Source organism: Cinclus cinclus, chromosome 2 (genome assembly GCF_963662255.1).
Source record: "Cinclus cinclus chromosome 2, bCinCin1.1, whole genome shotgun sequence".
NCBI classification, from domain to species: Eukaryota; Metazoa; Chordata; class Aves; order Passeriformes; family Cinclidae; genus Cinclus; species Cinclus cinclus.
In genome coordinates, this window is record NC_085047.1 from 39,659,357 (window position 1) to 39,674,245 (window position 14,889).

General features: G+C 42.0%; 1 protein-coding gene across 2 annotated transcripts in view; it reads right to left on the reverse strand.

Moving 5' to 3' along the window:
- SMCO4 (single-pass membrane protein with coiled-coil domains 4) overlaps nucleotides 1–14,110 on the reverse strand; it is a 28,696-nt gene extending 14,586 nt beyond the window's left edge. The window contains exon 1 of one of the 2 annotated variants that reach the window (XM_062487546.1): nucleotides 13,849–14,110. The gene's annotated coding sequence lies outside the window, so the exon portion shown is untranslated. Of the gene's footprint in view, nucleotides 1–13,457; nucleotides 13,803–13,848 lie in introns of those variants that run through there. The other variant, XM_062487543.1, reaches the window with a different exon arrangement.
- Nucleotides 14,111–14,889: the final 779 nt, after the last annotated feature.

The following is a 14,889-nucleotide window of genomic DNA, read 5'->3' on the forward strand; positions in this document are numbered from 1 at the left end:
ATTAAAAACACACCTCTTTCTCAACAAAAGAGTCTGATTGCTGCTTTTATTCACCCCAATCATGGCAAGATTGCTGTTAACTTCATGACAAAAGCCTGCTCATGAATCTGTAAAACAAAGTTTCCAAAACTGTTTTTAACTGCATGTGTTGGAAAATTAAGCAAATGGAAAGGCTCAGAGACAGGAAACATCACTTAAGATAATCACTAGCATGCCCTCCTCTTACTTATCAGCAACAAAAGCCAATGCAGACATTATCTTGGGAATCCATGGATTTTTAAATTTTCTCTTAACATAAGAACATGACGATACAGATTTCCTCAGAAAATAAACAAGGCACAGGGAGACCTTGCTATCATTTATAAAGAGGAGATGCCATGTATCCTTCATCTTCTGGCTGTGGATTCCAAATTAGTGTCCCAAAGCATCTGTAACCTTCATGTGTTCTCATCTTCTTTCATAATTACTTCTTATCATGTGGAGGTCTTGAACTTTTGCAACAGCTATACCGAGTAAATCAGCTATAAACAGACATGCTATTGATACTCCAAGCCAACAGCTAATCATGATTTCTAGTCTTTCAAGCGAATAGGACAACTTAAAATGGCAAACATTTCTCTATCTACTCATCCATAAATTAGGAGTGACAATTGCAGATTATTACTCATTCACTCAGAGCGTTTGTTTGGCCCTGAGAGAACTGGCTTTATTCCAAGAGCTGGCAAACATTGGTTAATATACATGTAAATGTTTTATTTCTCTTGGAGTAGGCAATTTCACAAAATGAAATACCAAATTAAAGATGACCTCAGTTCTTCTGCTGATGCCTGTCTCAGATGCAGTGCTGCTGGAAGCCTTTGCAAGCTTTTTCACACCAAGTCAACAGGGAGAAAGACACCTTTTCTTTTCAAAGTGAGACGATTTCACTGTGGAAACATGAAAGCTTTTATATAAATATTAATCACCACATTTGTCCTGGAGTTAAGTGGATGGAGACAGGCTTATATAAGGTTGCAGTACTGACTCAAAAACAGTGAGTGAGATGTACTGAAATGATTCTGCAAATACTGTTCCAAACAAGCTGTTCCTCTATACAAGAACTGTGGTGCAAGAAGTAGATTAGCAACCCCAGTATTTAATCTGAGGGTACTATAAAATAGCACTTCACTCCTGAGAGTGAAGAAGGTGAATTTTGTCCTTTGAATTTCTGATGTAAGTGTAAAGAAAAGGAAAATGTTAATTTCCTCCAAAATTGCAATTCATTTGAACTGGGAAGAAGAGATGAGACTAAGAAAAGGAATGGAGGTTCAACACAGATGGGGAAATAAACTAAATATCTGAGCAGAAAACCAGGCAGTGGTTTAATAGAGCCTCATACTAACCAGACTATAAACCTAAATATTCTAAATAATACCAAGTGTACTGTACCCATACTCCTGAGCATGGGTCTGCAAAACACAATAGAATCAACAAGCAGTTCCTGTGCACTTTGAGGAGAGGACAGTATGCACCACCTCCAGCAGGACTCTGAGAACTATCTTTTTCTTACAAAAGGCTGGAAGTATCAGATCTGCTTATTCCTCCTATGATACAAGCCATCAGCCTTTGCTTACCCCTCTTTCCTACAGAGAAGTGAGATTTCTTTTCACAAATGAACCAAGATTTGAAATTAGAATTACAACTACACAGCAGATTCCTGAGAAAAAAAGAAAGACAGAAGCATAACCTCTTATCTACTTTGCTGTACCATAGGTATCACCTCACTTTCCTTGAGGGCACAAGGAAGTTTCAATCAGCTGAGGATGCTAAAAACACTTCAAAATAAACCTAAACAGAAATGACATAGTATTATATTTCACAACAGCAAGTACAGAATGAAATGCAAAAAAAGGTACAAAACATGGCTGAGATCACAGTAACTCGATGGAACCCACAAGCAAAGAGCATATAGTGACTAAGAAACCCCCAACTATCAAGACAGCTGCAATCTAAATTCACCTCCTCTGAGTGAAAGGAATAGAAGATGAACAAACACTGACGGGAAGCAACTACTAGCAACAGATGACACCTTCGAAAGATTCAGGATATATTTATGTGACAAGAGCTGATGAAAAGCTCAGCTCCCATTTGGCAACTCATCTTAACTGCTATTGCAGTGCTCACAGGTTTCAGCCAGGTCTGTCCATGGACACGAACATTTATGCATACAGAAGGGACACCAGATCTGTATTTTCTAGAGACAAATACATCAAAAACTGCAGGCATTAGAACTGCTCTTCATATTCTGCATTTTAACAGTAAAACAATTTAGACTTTACAGGGTACTACATTAACTAAAGCTACTTTTGAAATATTTTCCATTACTTATTCCTGGAATGGTATGTTCCTTTTTCTTCTCACATGTAGAAAACTAACTACTTCTTGACATTGCTTTGAAACTTGAACTTAATGCTGCACTTTTCCATGCTGCTTTCCCACAAAGCACACTATCCCCCCTCTTGTGTGCTACCATTTACATGGCACCTGGAGATCTCAAAAGGAAACCTGCTGGAACAAAGGGCAACACAACAGAACATGACAGTGCCCACCTCAGCTCTGAAGAGGATTTTAAAATTTATAACAGGGTCTCACTTGGCCGCTCGGTGTTCTACGTGGCCAAAATGAATACACAAGCCAGGCAGAACTGCACGAGAGGCGCCTATAAAAGTTGACAGCACTATTACCAGATAAGCCACCAGTTAGACATCACTGATTACCACACTGGACAGAGATTTTAACTCACCTAGAGAACAGACAGCTAATCGGATTTCTTAATGGGCTTCTCTCAGTTTCACTGGGGCTGATGCATGCTGCATACAGGATTTAGAACGAGATTTTTCCCTGAATAGCACACACTGCTTTACTACAGCATTCTGTTATCATCTTGGCTTACACTTATATAAAATACCAGATGGAAGTTACATGAACAGTCATTAAGAGGTTAATCATTAAATTCAAGCTATGTCAGGGCAGCAACAAAGCTGACCTCTTGAATAAATTGAGCTTGGATACAGGTTACACTGATTCTCCTAAAGAGGTTTCATTACTTAACTCTAGATTTGTGATTTCTTTTGAGAGTAGGAAGTTAAGAGCTAATCCAAATTTACTATTTATTTTCTATCAAAGAGAAAGCAGCCCATTTAAAATGCAGACAATATGACAGATCTCCCTCCCTTTCATTGTTCTCTCCCCTTTGAGAGAAACAACTTCACAGGACTTCAAACCTCATGGAGAAACCCACTAAAAAAAAAAAAACAAAACAAAAACCACCTTTTAAAAAACCCAGTTCATCTTTATTCTACAAGCTTTTCCTCCAGCACTGAAAACCCAATGTGTATTTTCTCCCAACTACTTTTGTCCCTGTATTGTTCTAAATGCTTTCCTAGAAATTATGGGTTTTTAGCACCCAAGTGTAAGAACTTTCATTTGATGAAGGGATGGGGACTGTTTGGAGTCCAGAGTCTGTAAAAAGGCATGAAGAAAACATTTGGACATGCTACAGGATACTGAGTCTTTCTGCTATATTTTCTCCTTTCCAACTCTGATCTTCGTGTTTTCGTTTTTAAACAGGTATCAGAATCAACAAGGTGACAAGCTACATCATTAAATCGAAGAGCTGCTTCTTCACCTCCTTCAAGTATGATGAAGATCATCCATAAAAACAAAGTCATCTGAGTTCCCCATTTCCCACAGGTATGCTGTAATGCTTACTCAATAATGGCAATTATGTCTGTGAAAAATGGCGTGTGTTACAAACTTGGGGTTTCCTAACTTTCTGAAATTACTATTTCGACTACTCACATCTTTGGGAATGCAAAACTTAAATCTAAGAAAAAGATCTAACAAAAACCAAGGAAGATACAAAGTTATTCAGAAAAGAAAAAATATGCAAAACCACCAGAACACACATCTTTTACAAGGGGCAATTTCTTACTCTCCTGTTTTGAGAGCCTTGCCTCTTTCATACTTAAGCAAAGTTTTCCCAAAGCAGGCATCACCAATTGCCTTTGTTTGGAGCTTTTACGTAAACAATGTTGAAGTAAGAAGCAGAAAGCCAAAAAAGAATATTAATTCATGGGACAGACAGATCCCAGAATCTTGTATGTATCTCTTCCAAGAGAGGAATAACAAAAAAAAATTGGACATGGAAAAGAAGTAATAGCAGGCAAGAATGTAGAACAAAAAAGGCTTTTTTCTTAAGGTCCCTCATGTCTTAAGAATTTATTAAAAGATTATGTTAGAGCACCTGAATTACAGTGAATTGCTTCTCAGATGGCTTCTGCTGCAGCAGGTTCTGCTGGAATATTTCACCCTGGCTGTCAGCCAAATCTTTGCTATGCTGATGCCAAATAAACGATACCCAATTTCAACGACAGATGCTGTTGTGTTGACATATAATTGATACGTTTATATTCAGGGCTCCCTGGAATTCTGAAACACTTTATTCACAAGAAATATAACTGACAGCAGAATTCAAAGTGACTTGCACATAGCTGGTACCACTGCACTGCTGGTATTGTGAGACTGGAAGGAGGAGATTGCCAACTGTCCAGGGTGGTCAGGAACAGTGGAGACCAATAACTTTCCAGGCCAAAGGGAAATATGGAGAGACATGGCCCAGCAGTAAAGGTTAACCCGCTCAGCCAGAAACCTACATGTCCAGAGAAACAGGAAATCTGAACGTTTTCAACACAAGTCACATACCCCTTTCCTGCAGAGTTTCTAACTGTGTAGGAGATGGAACTCAGAGAAACAACACAGCAGTGAATAACAAATATGGCCATAATCTCCTTTTCACCTTGACTTCTTTGGTTTCCTAGGCAGGAAACAGATTAGCAACCGTTAAAAATATATTTACCCAAGGTAAGTTCCAAAGAAAACCCTGATATATACCATGATCCTTGCATGTTCACTCTCCTGTAGATAATTTGTAATAAACTTTCATAAATAGCATTTATTGTTGAAAGCAACTATATCCCTCCTTAAGGTAAACACACCTTTGCATCCACTATCATTCTTATAGGAAAAAAATGCCAATGATATATAGGCCTACAAACTGAGGATTTGTTGGTTTTGGTAACAGAGCATCATATTATTTTCACACAGTGAATAAAAACATAGATGGAAATATTCAGCAAAAGGCTTGTACCCACTCATTTCACAAGAAAAAAATAGCAAAAAATAGAATTTGGCATAAAGGAGTAAATAAATGTCATGTAGCAAAGTTTTTAGTCATTTATCCATTTATCCAGATAGTACATGCTGTTCAGCAAACATGCAATGCAGTATACTCTACTGTGGTGCCTCTTTTTAATTAAAATAAGGTTAGGCTTAAGAATACTTTCGAATTGCACTATATGGGGATTATCAAATACATTTCAAGTTTGCATATGAACTAACTGAATACATATTTTGTTGCCTGTTTGTTAAATTGCATTTTAGAACACTGATTACAGCCCAGAAAGCTTCTGCAGTGTGATATACTTCTGCTGCTTGTGAGGCCTTAGGTCTCAAATATTGTCTGTACTTCTCTACTAGTACCACAGGAAAGATTTCTTCCTCCAGTCAACTCTTTTCTTTCCACTGTATGAAAAAGGGACTGATGTTAATTCTTCAGACTTTGCACACTGCAGCTCTTTAATTCTTCCTCTCCTGTGCTTCTAAGGGTCGCTAAGGGCAAAACTGTCACAAAACCTCTCTTCACACTGAATTTCTCCTTCAGGAGTGCCCAGCACAGAGAACACAGATAAAATTTTACAAGGGAAAAATGAATTTATCATCAGAGCTCCTATCTCTCAAACCCCCTAATTTTCCAGTTAGTTCAGCAATACAGAATATATAAAATATCCAGGTTTATATCCTTGCAAAAACACAAAGTGCTTAAAAAGGTAAGGAAGCAGAAAAGCTTTAGGGGTCAGGGGTTCTTTTTTTACTGTTCTGTGAGGCTTTGGGGGGAAAAAAAAAAAATTGCCAAAACATATCCAACATATCCAGAAGTTAAAAGTTTAGCAACAATTGCACAGGTACCTTCTTCCCAAAACACCCCATAACAACCAACTAAAAAAACAAAACAAAACAGAAAAACAAAACAAACAAACAAAAAATCCACAGAACAAAAAATTTAAAAATCCCAGAGAAATCATATCCCTCCCCAAACCACATAGAAATTTTGTCACTCACAAAGGATAGCTGGGGCTAACCTCCCACTGGCATTTGGACATTTCAGGAACATACACTGAGAATCATAAAATGGTTTGGGTTGAAAGGGACCTTAAAGATCATCTTGTTCCAAAGAGAACATGAAAAAACCAGCTAAGTCAGCTATCAACACCTTTGATTTACCAGAACCAGATGGGGGTATGGCAGGGAGCTACACCACAGGCAGACCAAATCCTCCTCACTCTTGTTTAGAGGGGATCAGATGCAAAGCAGCTCCAGATGCCCTGCCTAAGCCAAAGAAGGCCAGTCTCCCAGCACTGCATTTTACACTGAGCACAGCACGGAAATAACAAAGCTCAAAGGCTTACACAGAAGATCCTGCTCCTGTCTAATTACCTGGAAGGGTGTGCAGAAAAGTGTAGGTCAGACAGCAAGGCACTGTACAGCTACACCACGTGTGTTTTAGGAGGGGTGTGATTAGTTCAGGAGGAGATCAATGCTAAGATGCACAAACCTACTCGAATATTTCTACTTGTGACTGAAATTGCTCCTCAGATTTATTTCTACAGCTCTTTTTTTCTACAGGGTGAGTCTGAAAACTCCCCTTCCTCCTCCCTTAAGCACATACTAAAGTCAGTAACTCCTTTTCTTAAACAAATACATCTTATTCAATAGTAACAACCCATCTTGTTATTAAAAAAGGCAAGAATTTAAAAATTCAAATGGATTCTCACTTCTACTTCTACTATTGGCTTTTGCATTTTGATCTGTTTGGCCAAAGAACAGAAAGGTTTCACTTTCTCCCAACTCAGGAAGGCAGTGCTATAGCAGGAAGACATGGGGAAAAAAACAGTAAAATTATTGTATACAAATATTTGTTTCTCTTCCTCAATTTAAAAGAAAAGCAAAGGTGTGTTTGATGGAGATTACGGTACAAGGAGTTTAATATGCTAAGTAAATTATCAACAGAAAGAACTACATCATCTTCAACTTTCAGAAGTGTAAAAGACTTAGAAATAGTTCAGGCAAACAGATTTCAGATCAAATCTTACTTTTACAGACACCATTTCCTGTACTCTTTAGTATTTTTCTTACAACTGTTGTGGGAAAGACTTAAAACAATGGAGGGAAACTGTTTGCTCTGCAGACTGAAATAATAATTCAGCAGCAAGAACCAGCATTGAGACTTTTGAGTAATGGTATCAAACCCTAACATTAAAGCAAAAAGTTGGCATGCAGCCTTTTCCTTTATGCTAAAATACTTCATCACAAGTAACTCTAAGACTCCAAGCCTTCAAATGTACTTCCCAGGTTGTAACAGTATAAACACAAGCCTCTCCTGTAACAGTTATGAATTCAGAAAACTCAAGTTTTTCTGATGCTGTGCAGCATAAACCTCTCAAGCCACTTCAGACACATTTATCCTGCAGTTTTTGTCCTAAACTACGCTAGACTTTAACTGTATGTTTTTCCATTCAAAGTAGGCTGTGGAGATTGAGTTGATGGCCAGACCCATCACAGTAAGTGCACAGGTTTCTGAGCAGACCTGAATTTGCAAAGACAACTAACCACAGATGAACTTCCTGAGCCTTTTTGTGGCATGACTGCAGACTCAGAGCTATATTTTATACTGGCACCAGTAAGTCTAATAAAAGGCTCTGGGATCTCATATCTCATTTGTATGAGACATCATTGACAGCCATGCACCTAATCTGTGTTGGAGGGTGCACTTTTATAACTAAAAACTCCATCCTGCAGCTTCCTTCTTTTGGTTGTGCTTCTAGCTGGGTGTCAAAGTCAAGTAGAAGATCCATCCTGATGCAATGATGCTACTGACATATAATTTCCAGTAATGCTAAGAACAAGCAACTGAGAGGCAAAGCACTACAGTGAGTTTTAGCAACAAATTTATATAAACACACCTCCCCCTCCAGACCTAACACTAAGCACTGTACCACGGTCAGATAACTCCTTTTCAAATATACAAGCAAAGCCAAGGTGTCAAACCAAACTAACACTGAGTGAAAAAGCAGTGAGATCAATTTATAAACCAAAAGCAGTCTGAGAAGGAGATAGGATATACACCCTGTGGTGTACTACATCCAAACCCTGATTATCCAAACCTCTAGCATGATACAAAGCCCAAAATCAACATGACCTAAACACAAGGGTTTTATGCTTAGCAACTAATAAGGCTTGAGAAGCCTTATTAGAGACTCTTCTCAAAAGAGCCTATCTGAAGGCAGATGGTACTTTGAGTGTTAAAGCCTACCCAGCCACCTCCTGTCACTTAATGTTTTTTCCCCAAGTTTACCATCATACAGTTCTTCAACTCTTTAACTGCAGTATATCTTTATTCTTCATACACTTTTTAGACCAGTCTATGGGACAAAAAAAAATTTAAAAAATCACAGCAGTACCAAGGTAGAACACAGTCACAACCAAAATGGATTGTGACTGCCAGAGTCAAAGGGGTCCATCTAAGTAAACACAAGGCCACGTCATTCTGCACTCCCCCTCATCACACCAGCTCATTTCAGCCTGAAAAAGTCATTTGTGCCTGCAGCAGGGCAGGCCACATTTCTACTCTTCATGTGACAAAGACACAAACACATTGGTTTAAGCAGAAGCAGCTTTTGCACTGATGTTTCTCATTATTTTCCACTCTTTTTGTGAAATACAGAGACAATTTCTAAGCAAAGCCTTTCGGGAAAGAGCTTTACTCAAAATCACTAGTCCTCTGTCTAGCAAAATAAGAGCAGAGAATGCAAATTAGTTTCAATAAAAGCAGCTGGCAATCAATAAAAAAGGGCTGGTCTCTAAGAGTAAAACTGGTTCCTCTAAGGAGAAGAGTTAAAAGGAGAAAAATGTAAGAAGATGAATAAAGAAAGAATAAATGTAAACAACATAGGTCATGCACAGGAGAAAAATCTAACATTGCAATTTTAAAAATCAGACAAACTGTCAAAGAATAGATGGGGGTAAATAGAAATGAAAATACCAGAGCAAATAAAAGGACCATGAGAAAAAGTCTAATGGAAAACATGTGCAATCCAAACAAGATAAAATAAAAATCATAAAAGGGATCAGAAAAGAGGTTAGCTGGCACTAAGGCTTAGGGCACCAGTCACGAGTTCACATTCTAGCCTGGTTCACAGGCTTTGTTAAGTCCAATAATCAGTTTCAGCATTCCTGCTTCCACACATCAGGCCATTTCACAGAACCTTGTAAACCTGTCTCCTCTGACCCTCTGCCATAACAAAGACAATCAATACTCACCTGAGCAGATCAGAACCCACCCACTCTGCATGCAGTCAGACTCCTCTGCTAAATCCCTTTACCTTCAGATCCACAGCCACCTGCAGAGGACTGGGAAAAGCCTAGCACTATTGTTACTACCTACTTAAATAAAAAAAATTAAAAAACAAACACTCAAGACTGACACTTTCACTGAATTTCAATATCATTGTGTCTCATTTTTGAAAGTCAGTGAGAGACTCCATTATGATCACAGAAAGATGGGGGGAAATACAAGCATGGCACTGTTAGCAAACTCCACTCAAGAGAAACCTAACAATCAAATGCCATGCATACCGCAAAAGTCAGTATCACAAATCACTGACCCTCCATCTTCCACCTACAAATCCAGCTCCAGTTTCTGGTTTTATCAACATCTCCCACCAAACCTTGGTTAACATGAAAGTAAGGTCCCTATCTTGCACAAGCCTTTAATACAGCACTGGAGCAAAAGGGAAGGCAGGCGGGTACTTAGCAGCTTTTTATCCCCAAAGAATCTCACCACAAAACTACACAAGGTAATTCCTCTACCTCCAAGAATGCAGTCCCCATCAATGAAGTAGCTACTTAAATAGCACACATGAATTGCAAAAAATGGTGTTTTACACACTCACCGGAAACTGCAGTGGAAAGTTCACCACACTGCTCACTATTTCATTAAGTTTTGACCAGCATACTGATGGACTAGGAAGATAATCCCTCTGACAAGTCACTCATTTACTTAAGATGATGCTTGTACTTTCAGAACTTTAATGCAGAGTAATTTGATTGGGGCATGCCCAACATTTTGAGAAATTCTACAAGATTTCAAATGACAACAGTGGTCAGAAACTTGTAGGTACATAGACACCCAAAACTCACACTTTTAAAAAGGTAGGAAGTGACTAACTTCTTGGAATTTAAAATGGATGTACAAGAAGGGAGGATAAAGACCAAAAAAAAAACCCCATCCTGAAACTAAACTAGTGACAGGGCAAAAGACAACAGAGAGAATACTATCCACACATTCTCATCCCCTCAAGATACATACACATGTGCTCAAAGGGCGCACAAATATCTCTGGCTGCTTCCCCCATTCAATACACAAAGCTTGGCTCCTCTATTACCTACAGAAATTATTTTACGGTTTATCCTAACAAGTAAAAATCTCTCTCTCAAAAAACCTAAACAAGCAACCAGAAGGAGGAGAAGAGGAAAAAAAAGGAAAAAAAAAAAGAAAAAAAAAGAAAATAAAAGGGCCGGGGAGATGGTCTGCACTGTTGCAGGATTTTATATCTACAACTTCATGGCCTGTATGTCTGCAACTACTGATAAAACAATTAAAGCATTTTAACAGCACATTTCCCTAAGGTGGCTAGCAGTTAAGACCTTTATATACTGAAAGAGATGCCCTTCCATATTTGCATGGCCTATCAACCACAAACAGATGCCCTTCCATATTTGCATGGCCTATCAGCCACAAACAGTATTAAGAGCTCAGCAAAACCTCACACAGGCCACACCTGCCAACATAACACTTTCCCATAATGAGCAGAAAGGAAGGTAACTTCTCAGCTGTATGCAGGACTTAGTGGGAAGCTGTTACTGCTATACTTTAAGAAATTTTTAAAAAACAACAAAAAAACAAAACAAACCAAAAAAAAGAAGCAATCCAAAATGGCATCACAGACACCTCAGGATCTTTTACCTGCTAAAAAACAATCTCACCTTGTCACAGAACTTGTGGGCTTACAGTCCTGCCATTGCTCTGGTGGCCCTGTACAGCTATCAGCCTTGGGGATCTCCAGAGAAGACAAGCAAGATCTCTTTGCAGGACAACTTCTCCAAGAATGATGACAACATTTCCATAATGACTCAAAAGCTAGAGAAATCTATATTGGCATGCAATACAAATTGCTATTGCATGTCATGGATGTCAATCCACCCAGGGATGCTTCTTGCAGTGCATGATGGAGAGATTAGTATGGAGACAGAGATCATTTAATTCTGAGGCACCCGGACCTGAACAAGATGCCAGATCCATTCTCAAAGGGCTCCAACGGCTTTGGGAGCAGCTGAAGCACAGTAAAAGCAAAGCCCAGCCCAACTCAGCAGAGAGAATGCGTGGTTAGTTCCTTCAAACTCTGATAGTATTGCAAAAGATCAATGTATGTCTCTGAGCACAGTCCCCATGACAGCAGTGATGCCTGCTGCATCAGGACCCATCTCCTGTGACTTCATGCAGGAGTTCATTCAGCTTCTCCACACCACTGCTTCTTGGTGGAACACCACCACTGGGACAAGCCTTGCTGATCTTCCAAGTAGAAGGAAAGGGAGAAAGATGATGGAGAAGAAATTTGTGAAAACGAACAAGGAAATTGCACTACATTGCCATCATCAAAGATACCTACCATCCAATAAGATAAGTCATATCACATAATCAGTACTTGTCTCTTTTATATCTGTATTTATATATACATGCAAAAGCATTTCTGTGTTTATTTAACACATAGAAAAATATAATTAGATTTTTAAAAATACTGCAATTATTTTGCTAGCATACAGATCTAGCAGCGACCAGTGAGCACAGTCCACTCTCTCACTGCTACTGCACCCACACACCCCTCCAAACAAGCAGCAATGAGCCAGTGATCAGCTAGGGAGCATTACTGAGGGGTGTCACCTCACACAGGCCCATTTCCACCCCATGCTCCGGGGTAGCTACAAAGCTCAGATGGTGTTCCACAGATACGAGGTGTGGGCATGCAGTCACTAGGGAACATTTGATGTCTCACACAAACCAGTCCCACCGGACTGTGAACACCAATCATATCCCAAAGAGGTGTAATGTGTGCCCAGGACTCCTCCCTAGGAGAGCTTTCCAGTGCCCACTCTGGCAGCATCTGAAGCTGCCCAGCTCTGCAAATCGCTTGTCTTTATCTCTGTAAGTCTGCCAGTGCTGGCCATGCTCTTCTGTGCTGCCCTGCATTTGTGGCCAACAGCTCTGCCAAAACCCTCTCGAGGAGCAGAAGAGAGACCTATGCAAGTCCAGACTGGAAAATGCACTAAAGAAACAGATAGTTCCTACTTCTCCCAAAATACTGGGCAGTATTTGATAGCTTCACCTAAACTTCCTGTTGATAGATGTCCCTTCTATGTTTCCCACAAAGCATGAGGGAAACCAGCAGCTAAAACTGCTGTGCAAGGAGCAGTGTTTGTCTGACAAAAATCAGTGAAATCAACAAAAGGTGAGAACAGTTTTCTTCTTAGCTTCATCTTAGGAGGTCTGTAGGTTATAAATAGGCCACTAAAAAGGCAATTAAGAGAGCGAGGGAGAGCAAAAAGTTATTAAAAATGTACCAACGAGAGACTCATTTCACTTTTTTCAACAGGGCATCAGGGAATTCCTGTAAGACTTCTAGTTCATTTCAAGGAGGAAATTTTGAACTAAGCTAAAAATAACTGACAATCAAATTTTCAAAACAGAGAAACACGGACACCCCCAGAGGCTCGACCCAGGGGCCACCACCCCCCAGACCGATAAAAATATGATACAATGTCAGGCAGGATAGGGACTATGGAATCAAAATCATTCTGACAAGAGGACATTTAAAACAGTCGGGAAAATAAGAGAAAGCGTTTAGAAACACAGAAAAAAAAATTTAAGGCAACCAACAATAAGGAGAACCACAAAACTGCACCGAACTCATGACAGCTCATCTCAGGCACAAAACACGCACAAAAAAAGCCACGGTGCTTTAAAAAAACAGACAAACCCCACGTTTTTACATTCACAACAGACTGTTTTCTTTCTTTCTTGGGTCACCTTTAATGCTTTCCTGTGATTTTTTTTTTTCCCCCAACAGGCTGCTTAAACACGGGTCTCGGTCGTTTCCCGGCACAACTGTATTCGCGACTGGGAATCAAAATTGATTAAAAAAAAAAAAAAAAAAAAAAGAAACAAAAAGCAACAACACACAAACCCCGAAAGTCTTCTGCGAGTCTTTGGAGCAGTTATTCTCCTCTCCAGCCTCTGAGCTGAGCTTCCCGGGGGCTGCCACCCAGCCCCGGCAGCGTGGCCGGCGGCGGCTCCCTGCCGCCCATCCCGGCCGGCTCCCGGCTCCCCGCCCGCCCTCCGCCTTCGCTAACTTTCCGGGCTTATCCACGGCGCCCCGGCCGCGGGACGGAGCGCTCGGAGCCCAAGTCCGCAGGAAGTTGTCCGGCCCGGGAGCCGATCCCGCTGCCCCGCGGGACACCGCGGGCTCGCCCCGTGCCCCGTCACGGCGCTGCCCGCCGCCCCCTTCCCAGCGCCTCCCGCACCCACCGGCCTGCCCCGGGACACCGGGCGGGAGCGGGGCCGCCGCGCGCCCTTACTTGGAGTTGCGTTCTCCCGAGGGACGGGAAGGGCCGGGCAGCGGCGGGAGAGGAGCAGAGTCCGCAGCGCCGGCAACTTCCCCGCTCCGCCGCCACACGTGGGGCTGAGGCGCGGGCTGCGCTCCCCGCCCGCCGCTCGCCGCCGAGGACGTGGCAGCTCCGGCCCTCCCCCCGGCCCTCCCCGGCCGCGCCGGAGGCTCCTCCCGGCCCCGCTCTGCGGAACGCGGGGCGCCCTCTGCCGCCCGCCCGGGGACCGCCGGCTCCAGCCGCGCCCGGCCCCGCCGCCCCGGGGAGCTCGGTGCCGGTGCCGGTGCCGGTCCCGCCCGGAGGGTGCCCGTGTGCGGCACGCCCGGCCCCCTCAGGTGCGGCCTGCTGGGCGTGCGGGGCGGGCGCGCAGGACGGGGCAGAGAGAGAGGTTTGTAAGGGAGAGCGCTAAAATAGGTGGGACCAGGACGGCAATTCCTTAATTTAATTTTATTTCCGCGTACCAGCAGAAGGGAAGCGCCTGTTGAGTTGATCGAACTCTGCGATAATGGGCCGAAAATAAAAATGGAGGGCAGGCTGCAAGTCCTCGGGGATCAGGGGCTGTGTGGGCAGGGCGGCGGGACTGGGTGTGCTGGGGAGCCCTGTCACAGGCAGCCTGAGCTGCTGTCATCTCTGCACAGCGACACCCCAGAACACCTGCAGCTGCTGCCCAGCTCCAGTGGCTTAGCATGACTGCCACAGAGGCGCTCTGCTTTCTTACTGCCGGGAAGAGACCTCTCACCGCTTTCCTAAACAGACGGTAGCTGTAACTGGTGGAAAATAGAATTTGTCTCTTCTTCTTGTCGGGATTACACATTTTGAAAACAAAAGACATCTCTTGGGCTTGCAGCGGTTGCAGTGTGCCTGACACACAGCTGTCTGCTGGCAGGAATCTTGCCCTTCTTCCAGGTTAATAACAGCTACAAAACTCTTTCCAGGCTTAGTGGTTTCATCCTTTTCCTCATGCCTTTCTTAAAGTGTTTCCTGTGAGAGTGTTCATGACCGGCACCTTAGTGT